The following is a 15,159-nucleotide window of genomic DNA, read 5'->3' as shown; positions in this document are numbered from 1 at the left end:
ATCCCTATATCGCGATGTAGCGAAAATTGTTAAACGATGTAAAGGTTGCCAAAGGCATGCTCCGCAAAATCGAATGCCGCGGCATGATATGATTCCTGTTAATTCACCATGTGTCATAACCCGTCCTTAACCATAAGAACGTGTTAGATAACGTATGATTTCATTGCGAGGTATTGACCTCTATATGCGACATTTTTAAAAGAGAAACTGCATATATTATACATTACAAACCATAACCATTATTTTTGTTACAAGCTTTAGACAATAAAAAGATGATTATCGTTTAGCGATAATCTTCGACTTACAAACTTTACATATAATGATAACAACACGATTTCGAGCATATTTTACAACACAAATCCTTGGGTATGCAGTTTTATTTTTGACACAAATATGCGTACGCAAGATCCTGCTCAAATTCAACATAATGCAGCGGAAGCTTTAGTAATCACCTGAGAATAGACATGTTTTAAAAGGTCAACATAAAGTTGGTGAGATATAGGTTTAATGCCTGCAGCAATATATATATATATAGACCACAAGATTTCGTATATAAACAGTTTAATAAAAATATTCTAAGTGGTTGAGCACTTGGTAACCATACTTAACATTTAATCACGTCGCATATTCCCTTTATTATGAAATCTTACTACACCGTACCAAGTGTAGTCACGAAACGAAGTACTGTGCAACCGTTGAATACTGGTCGTCCAGTCCGGTTGGGGTTGTCAGGCCCGATAGATCTATCAACAGGATTCGCGTTTACAATACCGCTGTAAATAACAGTTACCAAGCTACAGGGAAGTATGCCAGTGGTACAACTCAACGTAGAATATATTTTTCAATTACTTGTGTCCATAACGTAAAACATAAAATACATGTATTCTCATCCCGAAATATTTAGAGTTTAAAAGTGGGACTATATACTCACTTTCGTCTTGAAGATATATATAATTTGACTTGGTCTCCGGTTGATATCACGAACCTATCCATATATAATATATCAATACTTTTTCTTTTTAAACAAACGTCACATATATATACTTGTTATACTTTTAATACTTTTAATAATTCCTTAGTCCGTAGTTAGCATTTTGTTGTTAGTAATTCAATTTTTAATGGTTCATTTTTAGATGTTTAATAAACCCCCAACGAAATAAATAAAACCCCATCGTATATGTATTGGTCGAGATTAATCTTGACCCACGGTACCGGTGTTGTCAAATGACGTGTTGCGTACATAAAGTACCGGTGTTGTCAAATGACGTGTTGCGTACAAACATGGGATCTTATGATTAATCTTCTCGTGTTGTTTACGGGTGATCCTGAACCATATAAAATTGAATTATAAGTACATATATATAAAATATCATGTTAACTTAAAAAGATGTGATTTATTTAATTTTTCCCAATTATTTTCGTGGCTAAACTAGTCTTGGATATCCGATTTTGTTTCGGTCATAGTTTCTTCGTTACAACTCCGTTTTCGTTGATTCAACTTGCCATCTCCTTGGATCGAGTCCCTCTTTAAGACTATGAACTGTAAATACCTTAGTTTGTATTCAAAATCACACGGCATAGGTCAAACTTTAGTGAAACTTATGAAGTTAATCATTTTCCATCATGTAAACAACCTTAAATGATTATTTTTCTAAAAATACTTATACTTTGAGTTAAATCATGAAATTTTTATGTGTTATCATATTCATAGTAAAAATCATTTTTCCAGAAAATAAACCTCCAATTCAAAGTTTAAGATGGTTTTTAATTATCCAACCCAAAACAGCCCCCGGTTACACTCCGACGTCGTAAAAACAGTTTTTAAGGTGTTCTTTGAAAAACCAAGTTAAACCTTGTTAAATTAGCATATATTTAAGATATATTACAGGTCTTGAAGTATTTTAAAAGTTAAGTTAGAAGGATCTATTTAGTTTGCAAATAAGTTTGAAAACTTTCAAACTATGTTCTTGTTGTTAAATTTTTATACCACAAAATAAGATAGCTATATATATATGAATCGAATAAGGTTATGAACATAGTTACTACCTCAAGTTCCTTGGACAAGGTTGCTGTAAAATAGGAGTAAAAAGCTAGAACCAAAAGGGTGATGGAAGTGGATGAAAGATTGGAAGTAAGTTTGTGTTCTTGGAAGGATTTCTTGAAGTGTTGTTGTAAGAGTTTTCTTATGGTGATTAAGTAGTGTTTTTGAAGCTAGATCTTCATGGAACTTTGCTGAATGGTTATGGAGTTTGAGGGTAAAGAAAGAGTGTGTGTTTTTAGCTAGAGAGTTGAAGTTAAAATGAATCAAAAATTGGAAATGAGTGCATGTATATATGGTGGTGATGGTGGCGTTTTTTATGATGAACAAGGACAAGATTTTTGTTGTTCTTTTGTGTAATAATTCATGCATGCATCCAAATTTCAATTACCTCTCATCAAGGGCAGTAATAAGGGCTGGTTAGGTGGTGATTTGATGTGTATATACTAATAGTAAATACGTATAGAAGCTAGGTATGATACGAGTACAAATACTCTAGATATACGTATAGAAATTTTGTGAAAAATGGAATGAGGATTCAAATATAGCTATCTTTTGTGAATACACTTATATGGTTTTATGTATTTAAGTTCTTAAAAGTGATTAAATACATTACTTATACGATATATGTATAAACATTATAAGTTGTAAGTATTTATGTCAAATAACGTTACGTATGGTTATCGTTTTGAAAACTTAAGTTAGTAGTTTCAAAATATACTTATAACTTATTGTTATTAATACAAAATGAGATATTAAAACATTCATTAATCATGTTAAATATGTATATATACATATATATACACAAACGTATAATTATCATATATTGAATAGTTCGTGATATCATCGGTCAAACTAGACGGTCAAACGTTGTGTAAAACTCTTTTCGAAAACATAAGTCTCAACAATTTGGATTGCTTATCATGTTGGTAAGGTTTAATTTATGTAAATATTAATCTTATAAGTATAGAACGATCGAAAAAGTGCGGGTCGTTACATTACCTCCCCGTTAAATAAATTTCGTCCCGAAATTTTAAAATTGTACCTATTTGCGTCATCGAGAAACAAGTGTGGATACTTTTGTTTCATCTGATCCTCTCGTTCCCAATTAAACTCAGGACCTCTTCTAGCACTCCAACAAACCTTAACGATCGGTATGTTGCTCTGCTTGAGCTGTTTAACTTCACGATCCATGATTTCGATTGGTTCTTCGATGAATTGTAGTTTCTCATCGACATGGATTTCTTCAAGAGGAATGGTGAGATCTTCCTTTGCAAGACACTTCTTAAGGTTTGAGATGTGAAAGGTATTATGTACTCCGGCGAGTTGTTGCGGTAACTCGAGTCGATAAGCTACCGGTCCAATGCGTTCGATGATCTTGAACGGGCCTACATATCTTGGGTTCAGTTTACCCCTTTTTCCAAAACGTATCACACCTTTCCAAGGTGACACCTTTAGCATAACCATGTCACCGATCTGAAACTCTAATGGTTTCCTTCGGACATCGGCGTAGCTCTTTTGGCGACTACGGGCTGTTTTCAATCTCTCCTTGATTTGTACTATCTTCTCAGTCGTTTCGTGTATGATCTCGGGACCAGTTAAATGTCGATCTCCTACTTCATTCTAACAGATAGGAGATCTACACTTCCTTCCATACAATGCTTCGAATGGTGCAGCTTTAATGCTCGCATGATAACTATTATTATACGAGAATTCTGCTAACGGTAAATACTTATCCCATCCGTTTCCAAAATCGATCACACATGCCCTGAGCATGTCTTCAAGAGTCTGAATTGTTCTTTCACTCTGCCCGTCGGTTTGCGGATGATATGCGGTACTCATATCCAGACGAGTTCCTAGTGCCTCCTGTAGTGATTGCCAGAACTTTGAGGTAAATCTACTATCACGATCGGATATAATGGAAATAGGTATTCCATGCCTTGAAACAACTTCCTTTATATACAATCGTAATAGTTTCTCCATTCTATCCGTTTCCTTTATAGGCAAGAAATGTGCAGACTTGGTGAGACGATCAACAATCACCCAAATAGTGTCGTATCCCCAGGCAGTCTTTGGTAACTTCGTGATGAAATCCATGGTAATACCGTCCCATTTCCATTCTGGAATTTCTGGTTGTTGAAGTAACCCTGACGGCTTCTGGTGTTCTGCTTTGACTTTGGAACAAGTTAAACACTCCCCAACATATGTTGCAACGTCTGTCTTTAAATTAGGCAACCAATAACGTGTCTTAAGATCTTGATACATCTTTCCGACTCCAGGATGTATCGAGTATCTTGTCTTATGTGCCTCGTTCAATATCAACTTCCTTAATCCACCCAACTTCGGTACCCAAATACGATTTGCAAAATATCGAATTCCGTCTTCCCGTATAACGAGTTGCTTCTCATACTTCTTCATTATTTCCTTTCTTATGTTTTCTTTAGTAAGTGCTTCTTGTTGAACTTCTTTGATTTGTGAGTTGAGATTCATGCGAATTTTTATGTTCATTGCTCGAACTCGGATTGGTTCTCGTTCCTTTCTGCTTAAAGCATCGGCCACCACGTTCGCTTTCCCGGGATGATAACGAATTTCACAATCATAGTCGTTTATTAACTCGACCCACCTACGTTGCCTCATGTTCAGCTGTTTCTGATCAAAAATATGTTGAAGGCTTTTATGATCAGTAAACACAGTGAATTTAACCCCATACAAGTAGTGTCTCCACATCTTCAGTGCAAACACGACTGCTCCCAATTCTAGATCATGCGTCGTATAATTCCGCTCGTGAATCTTCAATTGTCGGGATGCGTATGCAATAACTTTCTTCCGTTGCATAAGAACGCAACCAAAACCTTGTCGCGAAGCGTCACAATATATTTCAAAATCATCGTTCCCTTCTGGTAACGATAAAATAGGCGTCGTAGTTAACTTCTTTTTCAGTAATTGAAATGCACTCTCCTGCTCAGAAGTCCATTCATATTTCTTCCCTTTTTGCGTTAACGCTGTCAACGGCTTAGCTATTCGGGAAAAATCTTGAATAAACCTTCTATAATAACCGGCTAAACCCAAAAATTGGCGTATCTGCATTGGTGTCTTAGGAGTCTCCCATTTTTCAATGGCTTCAATTTTTGCTGGATCAACCTGAATTCCTTTGCTACTAACAACGTGGCCAAGAAATTGCACTTCTTTCAACCAGAAAGCACATTTAGAAAATTTAGCATATAGCTGTTCTTTTCTTAACAACTCTAATATCAACCTTAAATGCTGCTCATGCTCTTGCTCACTCTTGGAATAGATAAGAATATCATCAATGAAAACGATAACAAACTTATCTAAATATGGACTACAAACTCGATTCATGAGGTCCATGAATACAGCTGGCGCATTTGTCAACCTAAACGGCATGACCAAAAATTCGTAATGACCATAACGTGTCCGAAAAGCAGTTTTCGGTATATCTTCTTCTTTGACACGTAATTGATGATAGCCCGATCTTAGGTCAATTTTCGAGTACACACATGATCCTTGGAGTTGATCAAATAAGTCGTCAATTCTCGGTAGTGGATACCGATTCTTGATAGTTAACTTATTTAATTCACGATAATCTATACACATTCGGAAAGATCCGTCTTTCTTCTTGACGAATAAAATTGGAGCTCCCCACGGTGAAGTACTTGGTCGTATGAATCCACGATCCAGTAATTCTTTTAACTGACTCTGAAGTTCTTTTAACTCGGACGGTGCAAGTCTATATGGAGCACGGGCAACCGGTGCAGCTCCTGGTACAAGATCTATTTGAAATTCTACAGATCTAAATGGAGGTAATCCCGGAAACTCTTCCGGAAATACTTCAGGAAAATCTCTTGCCACAGGCACGTCATTGATGCACTTCTCTTTTTCTTTCTTTTCGACTTTATTAACATGTACTAAGATTGTAACAACCCGTCCTTATCCCCCTGGACGAAATCATCAACATCTGGTTCCATTGCGTTGATCGACTCCAAATAATAACCTTAACATGAGCATATGCACAGCGGAAGACTTAATTCGTACCTGAGAATAACATGCTTTAAAATGTCAACATAAAGTTGGTGAGATATATAGGTTTGATGCTAGCAGCGTTATAACTATGGACCACAAGATTTCATATGTAAACATTTTAATAAAAATATTCTAAGTGGTTGAGCACTTGGTAACCATACTTAACATTTAATCACGTCGCATATTCCCTTTATTATGAAATCTTACTACACCGTACCAAGTGTAGTCACGAAACGAAGTACTGTGCAACCGTTGAATACTGGTCGTCCAGTCCGGTTGGGGTTGTCAGGCCCGATAGATCTATCAACAGGATTCGCGTTTACAATACCGCTGTAAATAACAGTTACCAAGCTACAGGGAAGTATGCCAGTGGTACAACTCAACGTAGAATATATTTTTCAGTTACTTGTGTCCATAACGTAAAACATAAAATACATGTATTCTCATCCCGAAATATTTAGAGTTTAAAAGTGGGACTATATACTCACCTAATGTATTTTGTAGTAAAAATACATATAACATCATTGAACACGTATAAGGTTGGCCTCGGATTCACGAACCTATATCAATTATATATATATTAACACGTCATACTAACACTTAAACAAGTTCATATATTAATATTTGTTAATAAATAACTTAGTTACATCTAATCAGGTATTTTAAATAGATACTTAATTTGTCTATTCACATATTAAAGTGTTTTGACTAAAATATTTGTATATTATATGTAACTCAAATAATAATAAGATTTAAAAAAATTTAGTATGTAATATGATATTTATAATAAATATAACATTATTTGTTTGCTATTATATTAATTATAATAATACTAAAATAATGATAGTTGTAATAAAAATAAAAATAATGGTAATTGTAATAATAATGATAAATTTATTAAAAATAATAGTCTTACTAATAATATTAAATTTGATAAATAATAATTTTAATGATAATGATAATTTTATTACAAATAATAATTTTTAATAAAAATGTTACCTTTAATAAAAATGATAATTCATAATTTTTAATTATAATGATAATAATGACAATGATAATAATACTACCTTTAACTTTAAATGATCAAATAAGCTTCCGAAAAAGAATTGTCACTGCACAGATTCGAACCCATGACCTCTTGATTAAACCAACACCTCCTTAACCAACTGAACTAATATGTTTTTTTTTTTTCCTATTTTAAATCCCTTTCCATATATACTTAACTAGTAATTATCTGTCTCATCTTCTGTTTCAATTATAATCTTATTAACTTCTTAATTCCTATCTTCGCAATACATCATCATTAAATCGATCTATGGCATCATCTCCATTAACCATAAACATCCTCACTCGTTCAGTTCACCCGAAAACAAGATGGATCCTCGTTTAAAAGAAGTGTGGCCCATTAATGGTTTTTCAAGTCCATTTAATAAATTCAATCGGTTCATTTAATTTAGGTTGATAAAAAAAACGGCCCGTCACAGAATCAAAGGCCTGCGGCCTGATTTCCATGAAATAACTCCAGCAAAAATTTGTTTCCTAAAAGATTATACAATTATACTTGATTTGGTACGTGTACATTGAAGAACCTAACCTTGGTCCACAATAATTTCTATCAATCAAGTGGGGTTTCTTTCTTGACTAAAAACAATAACAGCTAGCATCTCTTTTATTGTATATCACCCATCATATATACCCCACGTCTTTTATATGGTTATTTAATCAGCCACCTTGTCCCTTTTAAGTCCAAATAGAACCAGTGGTGTCGAACAGTTGGGTTTCCAAATCATGGTTTGTGCGGTTCAAAAAGAGAGAACTCAAAAGAGGAAGCAAGGAAGAAAAACAAAGGAAATGGATTGATGGTGATCGATGGGTGTTTTGTGGGGGTTCATGGATTTCGTATAGCAGTACAAATTAGTGTTCTTAATAGTCTCATGATAACCGTGGTGTTTCAAGGTGATTCTAAGGTGGTAGAGTGGTGATGGAGTGGGTTTGGTTTCACGAAAAATATAGGGTGGTGGCGGTGGTAGTTTGATGATCAATGAAGATGATGTTGGGTTGTTTTTCTTGAACCGTAAAATAGCAAGTGGGTTGGTTGATTGAATATGGTGGGGTTTGTGTGAACGGGTTCAGATAACAAAAGAAAATATAGAAGTAACTCACGGTTGTAACTGCAACAAAAAGTATTCGAATAATAACAAATGATGGTTTTATCGATTGATGTTCATGATAGATATTGGTGTTCGTGTGGTGGTATTCGTGACTAGTCATGGTTATGGTAGTGGTGATATACCGGTCTTGGAGATGGTGAATCATGTGGGTTGTAGCATAGACATGTTAGAGTGGTGGTGGTCATGGGTGGTGGTTCGAGAGAGTCACGACCATGGTGGTGGCTGTGACCGGTTGTATGTATCTTAATATTTCTTACTTGTAATGAAGGATAGCATTATATATAGATGGAATCTAGTAATTGAAACAGTAGCTTAACATGATCCTAATTATTTGTATTAACAGGTGGAATCAACTTGTAACATAAAGTCGTAATAAATCTCAAAAGAAGAAAACAAGAAAAAGATATAGAAAATCAAATTGGGATTGGGACACTCAATGGACATTAATTGTATTTGATTGCATTGAGTAAGATTACAAACAGGAACAAAATATTCGATCGGTTTTTATATTCATTTCAGTACAGATAATTATATAATAATAATTATAATTAATAATTATAATTAATAATAATAATGTTATTAATATTAATAATAATAAAAAGATTGATTTCCTTGTATATATATATATATATATATGTATCTATTTACAACTAATTGTTCGTGAATCGTCAGGCTTGGTCAAAGGGTAACTGATTATAGATTTTAAACTTTCTAGACTCAACATTACAGATTTTGCTTATCGTGTCGGAAACATATAAAGTTTAAGGTTTAAATTTGGTCGGAAATTCCCGGGTCGTTACAGTACCCACCCGTTAAAGAAATTTCGTCCTCGAAATTTGGTAGAGGTTGTCATAGATAACAACAGGAATGTTTTCATGACGAATATGAGGCAATATAAAAATTTTATCATTATTGGGTAATATTGATAAAACGATTCGATCATATGATGCGTACGAGTGAAGATATCATCAAAGGAGTGAGATAAGTAAATATAGAAGCGTTTAATTGACAACGTGGTTAGAATTGATTTTCGGGATTTAAGGAAATTTTTAAAGAAAATCTTACGTATAAGATTTGGTTCTTCGACGATTTAGAAAAACAGGATCTCCTTTGTTTTAATACGGTAATCTGTTTCGATTTCTTTGTCGGATATTTTACTATAAAACTACTCCCTTCGTTTCTTCTTCCCGTCCTCGAGTCAAGCGAACAATGATCCGGAATTTATAGGTATGAAATTTAAAATGGACATAGCTAATGTTCTAAGAAAGAAATGGTAATGGAATGATTTTGATTTGTTAAATTACCAGAATACCCTGGAAGAATAGAACTATCAAGATGATATATTCCTAATATGTTTGGAGATTGAATAGAGTGTAAGAGCCGTGTAATATGGCACATGATGATGGTACTGTGAATCATCACATTCCATTAGAAACTTAACATGGCTTAATGTAATATAATGAAGTTGATCAAGTTTCATTATATTATACTAATTCATGTATCAGTTCCCAACACTACTTCAAAACATTCATATTTTAATTTCGAAGGTTTCAGAATTTAGAAACTAACACAGTTTCTTTTATTTTATAACGCAGATATTACGAAGAGATACATAATCGCAGTTAGGAATAGTTGCGAAAATATCTCCAAAAATATGGAGAATATGTATAACGAAAGGTATGAAGATATCTTATAATATCTAAGATAAGATGATGGTGATGAATATCATCTTGAAAAGTTTAGAATAAGGAGTAGAGTTCTTACTAACGGTTTCAACAGGCACGGAATCGTTTGGATTCTTTGAAGTCAGGTTTAGTTTTCATGATTTGTTCACTACCTCCTTCATACTTTGCTCAATCCGTTTTCCAGTTCTAAACCTTCTCTTTTTCTCAACTTTACCACCTTACTATTCTTTGTCATCAAACTTTTGACTGTTAAAGTCGTTTATGATTTTTGCTGCTTCATCAGCATTCCAAGAACTACTTCACAGTTCAGGGTATTTTTCAGAAACTTCATATTCGAAGTATGAAATTCTTAGGGATAAATGTTTTAGGTATGATTGAAGAAGTTCTGCGAGATTTTCAAAATACTGATTGCGGATTCTACCCAAGAGATAACGAGCTGCTGATGATGTTGTAGAATATAAAAGGTTCTCCGGTAACGATAGCGAAAGGACAAGGTATAAATATCGAGGTTATAGTAAGAGTAGTCTTTCTGGGAAGTCGAAGTGAAGATGTGACAAAATTTGCTGCTTGAAATGGAATCGTATGATTGTTTTTGCTAATGAATGATAAGAAATTTGACGCAGATAGGTTTTAACTATAACTTCGGTTTCGAAAGTTTTCAGGTGCATAACTGTATGCATAAATCTTTCTTCCATAGACGAGATGCGACTGATTCAAATAAGGTTTAGTATAAAATCAAGTGGCAAACTTGAAGAATTATTTAGTTTCATATGTTATAATCAATATTTTAATTCATTTTAATTGTCCAAAGTTAGCAGTCTAATTGTCCAATGGTTCAATGATCCAATATATTCGTATATAATTTAATATATAATATTCGAATTAAATAATACGTATCGTGACCCGTGTACCGGTCTCAGTGTCGATCACAACTCAAAGTATATATATATTTTGGAATCAACTCCGACCCTGTATAGCCAACTCCCACCTTCACATATAGAGTGTCTACGGTTGTTCCGAAATATATATATAGATGGGTCGATATGGTAAGTCGAAACCTTGCATACGTGTCCCGTTATTTATAGTGCGTAAAAGTAAATAACAGAAATTAAATGACGATAAATTAAATGCGTAAAGTAAATAACAGAAATTAAATGACGATAAATAAAATTGCGATAATTAAATTGCGATAAATAAAATGTAATCAGTTAGCTAGGAACAGTTAGCTGGAACAGTTAGCGTGGATTCTTAACAAAATTTCAATTAGTTAATTCGTTTGTTTCTAACAAATTTTATTTTGTCCAATGTTTTCTTCATTATGCCACTTGTTGGATTCTGATAAGTAAAAATCCAAATATGAAATTGAACGAAAATGGATTCTGTGGTGAACGGATACGTATATCTATGGATACAAGTAGGATAGTGACTGACTGTTGAATCAGAGTCGAAGAATGTACCGTGTAGCTGATTAATGTGAAATCTAAATATTCCTCGGGTATTACCTACCCGTTAAAATATTTTCACCATTAACAGTTTGTACAAAAGAATTTTAATTACAATCTTTATGAAAATATATATTTGCATATATATTTTCTTCAGATGTAATCATGGATTTAATGAGTCAATAAGATATTAAACTCATTTGATTTACCATTAATACTAGATTACATAATCTCTAAAACTTTAGAAATTACATAATCGCCATGTCGAGCGAAGATAATCGATGTAGAACGATTCGTAGAACGATGATTATACTCGAGGTGCAGAATGAGATGGTGAGGCATGGATTGTTGAAACTTGGGTTATTGGTGGTACTGGTACCGTTGGTGCTGAAGCTGGTGATGTTACTGGTGTTGGTGATACTGCTGGTGCTTGCAAATTGTGTACCGTGCTCTCTAAAGTTAACACTCGAGCTCGGAGTTCTTTAACTTCTTCTACTAACCCTGGTTGGTTATCAGTGTGAGGTAAAGGTCGGATATCTTCTCTAGTTCCGTTAATGGTAGCCTCAAGACGAAAAATTCTTGCAAAAAGGGTATAAACGGTGTTGCGAACAGGTTCGCCGGTGAGCGGGTCGAGCACTCCGACGTTAGGTGGTAAGTTCGGCTCGTGATATGGAGTACCTTCTTCATTTCTCCATAGGGTAAGTATTTCACGAACCCATCCCCACTTTCTAAAGAAATCACGATAGTTGATCGGTTGGTGTGCTCCCGTCACGCTATCTTCGGAGTCAGAAGAACTTGGTCGATTCGTAGAGGCCATCGTACGCGATCACAGAAAAGATTTTTGGTATGAAAAGCTTAGTGACAGCAAATAATAGTTGGATGGTATTCTCAATGCATAATATGCATAGATATATATAGTACCAGGATCCCTTAAATTACGGAGAAATTTACGGAAGATATTAAGCAAAGTCTATCGTAATAGATACGCTAAGATATAAATTTGTCTATACACTATCTATGCAATAAAGGCAGTAAGGCATGTCTAGACTTAAGAATGGTAAGCAGGCAATTCCCTAAGGATGATAAGTAGATGATTTCCGACTAGAAATGATAAGCAAAACTTTTGACATGTAGACACGGTCAAAGTCCAGACTCATTAATGTACCCTAACAACTACTAGTCAGACACACTAATGCAAGTCCTGGTTCGCTAAGACCAACGCTCTGATACCACATGTAACAACCCGTCCTTATCCCCCTGGACGAAATCATCAACATCTGGTTCCATTGCGTTGATCGACTCCAAATAATAACCTTAACATGAGCATATGCACAGCGGAAGACTTAATTCGTACCTGAGAATAACATGCTTTAAAATGTCAACATAAAGTTGGTGAGATATATAGGTTTGATGCTAGCAGCGTTATAACTATGGACCACAAGATTTCATATGTAAACATTTTAATAAAAATATTCTAAGTGGTTGAGCACTTGGTAACCATACTTAACATTTAATCACGTCGCATATTCCCTTTATTATGAAATCTTACTACACCGTACCAAGTGTAGTCACGAAACGAAGTACTGTGCAACCGTTGAATACTGGTCGTCCAGTCCGGTTGGGGTTGTCAGGCCCGATAGATCTATCAACAGGATTCGCGTTTACAATACCGCTGTAAATAACAGTTACCAAGCTACAGGGAAGTATGCCAGTGGTACAACTCAACGTAGAATATATTTTTCAGTTACTTGTGTCCATAACGTAAAACATAAAATACATGTATTCTCATCCCGAAATATTTAGAGTTTAAAAGTGGGACTATATACTCACCTAATGTATTTTGTAGTAAAAATACATATAACATCATTGAACACGTATAAGGTTGGCCTCGGATTCACGAACCTATATCAATTATATATATATTAACACGTCATACTAACACTTAAACAAGTTCATATATTAATATTTGTTAATAAATAACTTAGTTACATCTAATCAGGTATTTTAAATAGATACTTAATTTGTCTATTCACATATTAAAGTGTTTTGACTAAAATATTTGTATATTATATGTAACTCAAATAATAATAAGATTTAAAAAAATTTAGTATGTAATATGATATTTATAATAAATATAACATTATTTGTTTGCTATTATATTAATTATAATAATACTAAAATAATGATAGTTGTAATAAAAATAAAAATAATGGTAATTGTAATAATAATGATAAATTTATTAAAAATAATAGTCTTACTAATAATATTAAATTTGATAAATAATAATTTTAATGATAATGATAATTTTATTACAAATAATAATTTTTAATAAAAATGTTACCTTTAATAAAAATGATAATTCATAATTTTTAATTATAATGATAATAATGACAATGATAATAATACTACCTTTAACTTTAAATGATCAAATAAGCTTCCGAAAAAGAATTGTCACTGCACAGATTCGAACCCATGACCTCTTGATTAAACCAACACCTCCTTAACCAACTGAACTAATATGTTTTTTTTTTCCTATTTTAAATCCCTTTCCATATATACTTAACTAGTAATTATCTGTCTCATCTTCTGTTTCAATTATAATCTTATTAACTTCTTAATTCCTATCTTCGCAATACATCATCATTAAATCGATCTATGGCATCATCTCCATTAACCATAAACATCCTCACTCGTTCAGTTCACCCGAAAACAAGATGGATCCTCGTTTAAAAGAAGTGTGGCCCATTAATGGTTTTTCAAGTCCATTTAATAAATTCAATCGGTTCATTTAATTTAGGTTGATAAAAAAAACGGCCCGTCACAGAATCAAAGGCCTGCGGCCTGATTTCCATGAAATAACTCCAGCAAAAATTTGTTTCCTAAAAGATTATACAATTATACTTGATTTGGTACGTGTACATTGAAGAACCTAACCTTGGTCCACAATAATTTCTATCAATCAAGTGGGGTTTCTTTCTTGACTAAAAACAATAACAGCTAGCATCTCTTTTATTGTATATCACCCATCATATATACCCCACGTCTTTTATATGGTTATTTAATCAGCCACCTTGTCCCTTTTAAGTCCAAATAGAACCAGTGGTGTCGAACAGTTGGGTTTCCAAATCATGGTTTGTGCGGTTCAAAAAGAGAGAACTCAAAAGAGGAAGCAAGGAAGAAAAACAAAGGAAATGGATTGATGGTGATCGATGGGTGTTTTGTGGGGGTTCATGGATTTCGTATAGCAGTACAAATTAGTGTTCTTAATAGTCTCATGATAACCGTGGTGTTTCAAGGTGATTCTAAGGTGGTAGAGTGGTGATGGAGTGGGTTTGGTTTCACGAAAAATATAGGGTGGTGGCGGTGGTAGTTTGATGATCAATGAAGATGATGTTGGGTTGTTTTTCTTGAACCGTAAAATAGCAAGTGGGTTGGTTGATTGAATATGGTGGGGTTTGTGTGAACGGGTTCAGATAACAAAAGAAAATATAGAAGTAACTCACGGTTGTAACTGCAACAAAAAGTATTCGAATAATAACAAATGATGGTTTTATCGATTGATGTTCATGATAGATGTTGGTGTTCGTGTGGTGGTATTCGTGACTAGTCATGGTTATGGTAGTGGTGATATACCGGTCTTGGAGATGGTGAATCATGTGGGTTGTAGCATAGACATGTTAGAGTGGTGGTGGTCATGGGTGGTGGTTCGAGAGAGTCACGACCATGGTGGTGGCTGTGACCGGTTGTATGTATCTTAATATTTCTTACTTGTAATGAAGGAT

Source organism: Rutidosis leptorrhynchoides, chromosome 5 (assembly GCF_046630445.1).
Source record: "Rutidosis leptorrhynchoides isolate AG116_Rl617_1_P2 chromosome 5, CSIRO_AGI_Rlap_v1, whole genome shotgun sequence".
NCBI lineage: Eukaryota > Viridiplantae > Streptophyta > Magnoliopsida > Asterales > Asteraceae > Rutidosis > Rutidosis leptorrhynchoides.
Note: the sequence above shows the minus strand (reverse complement) of the source record.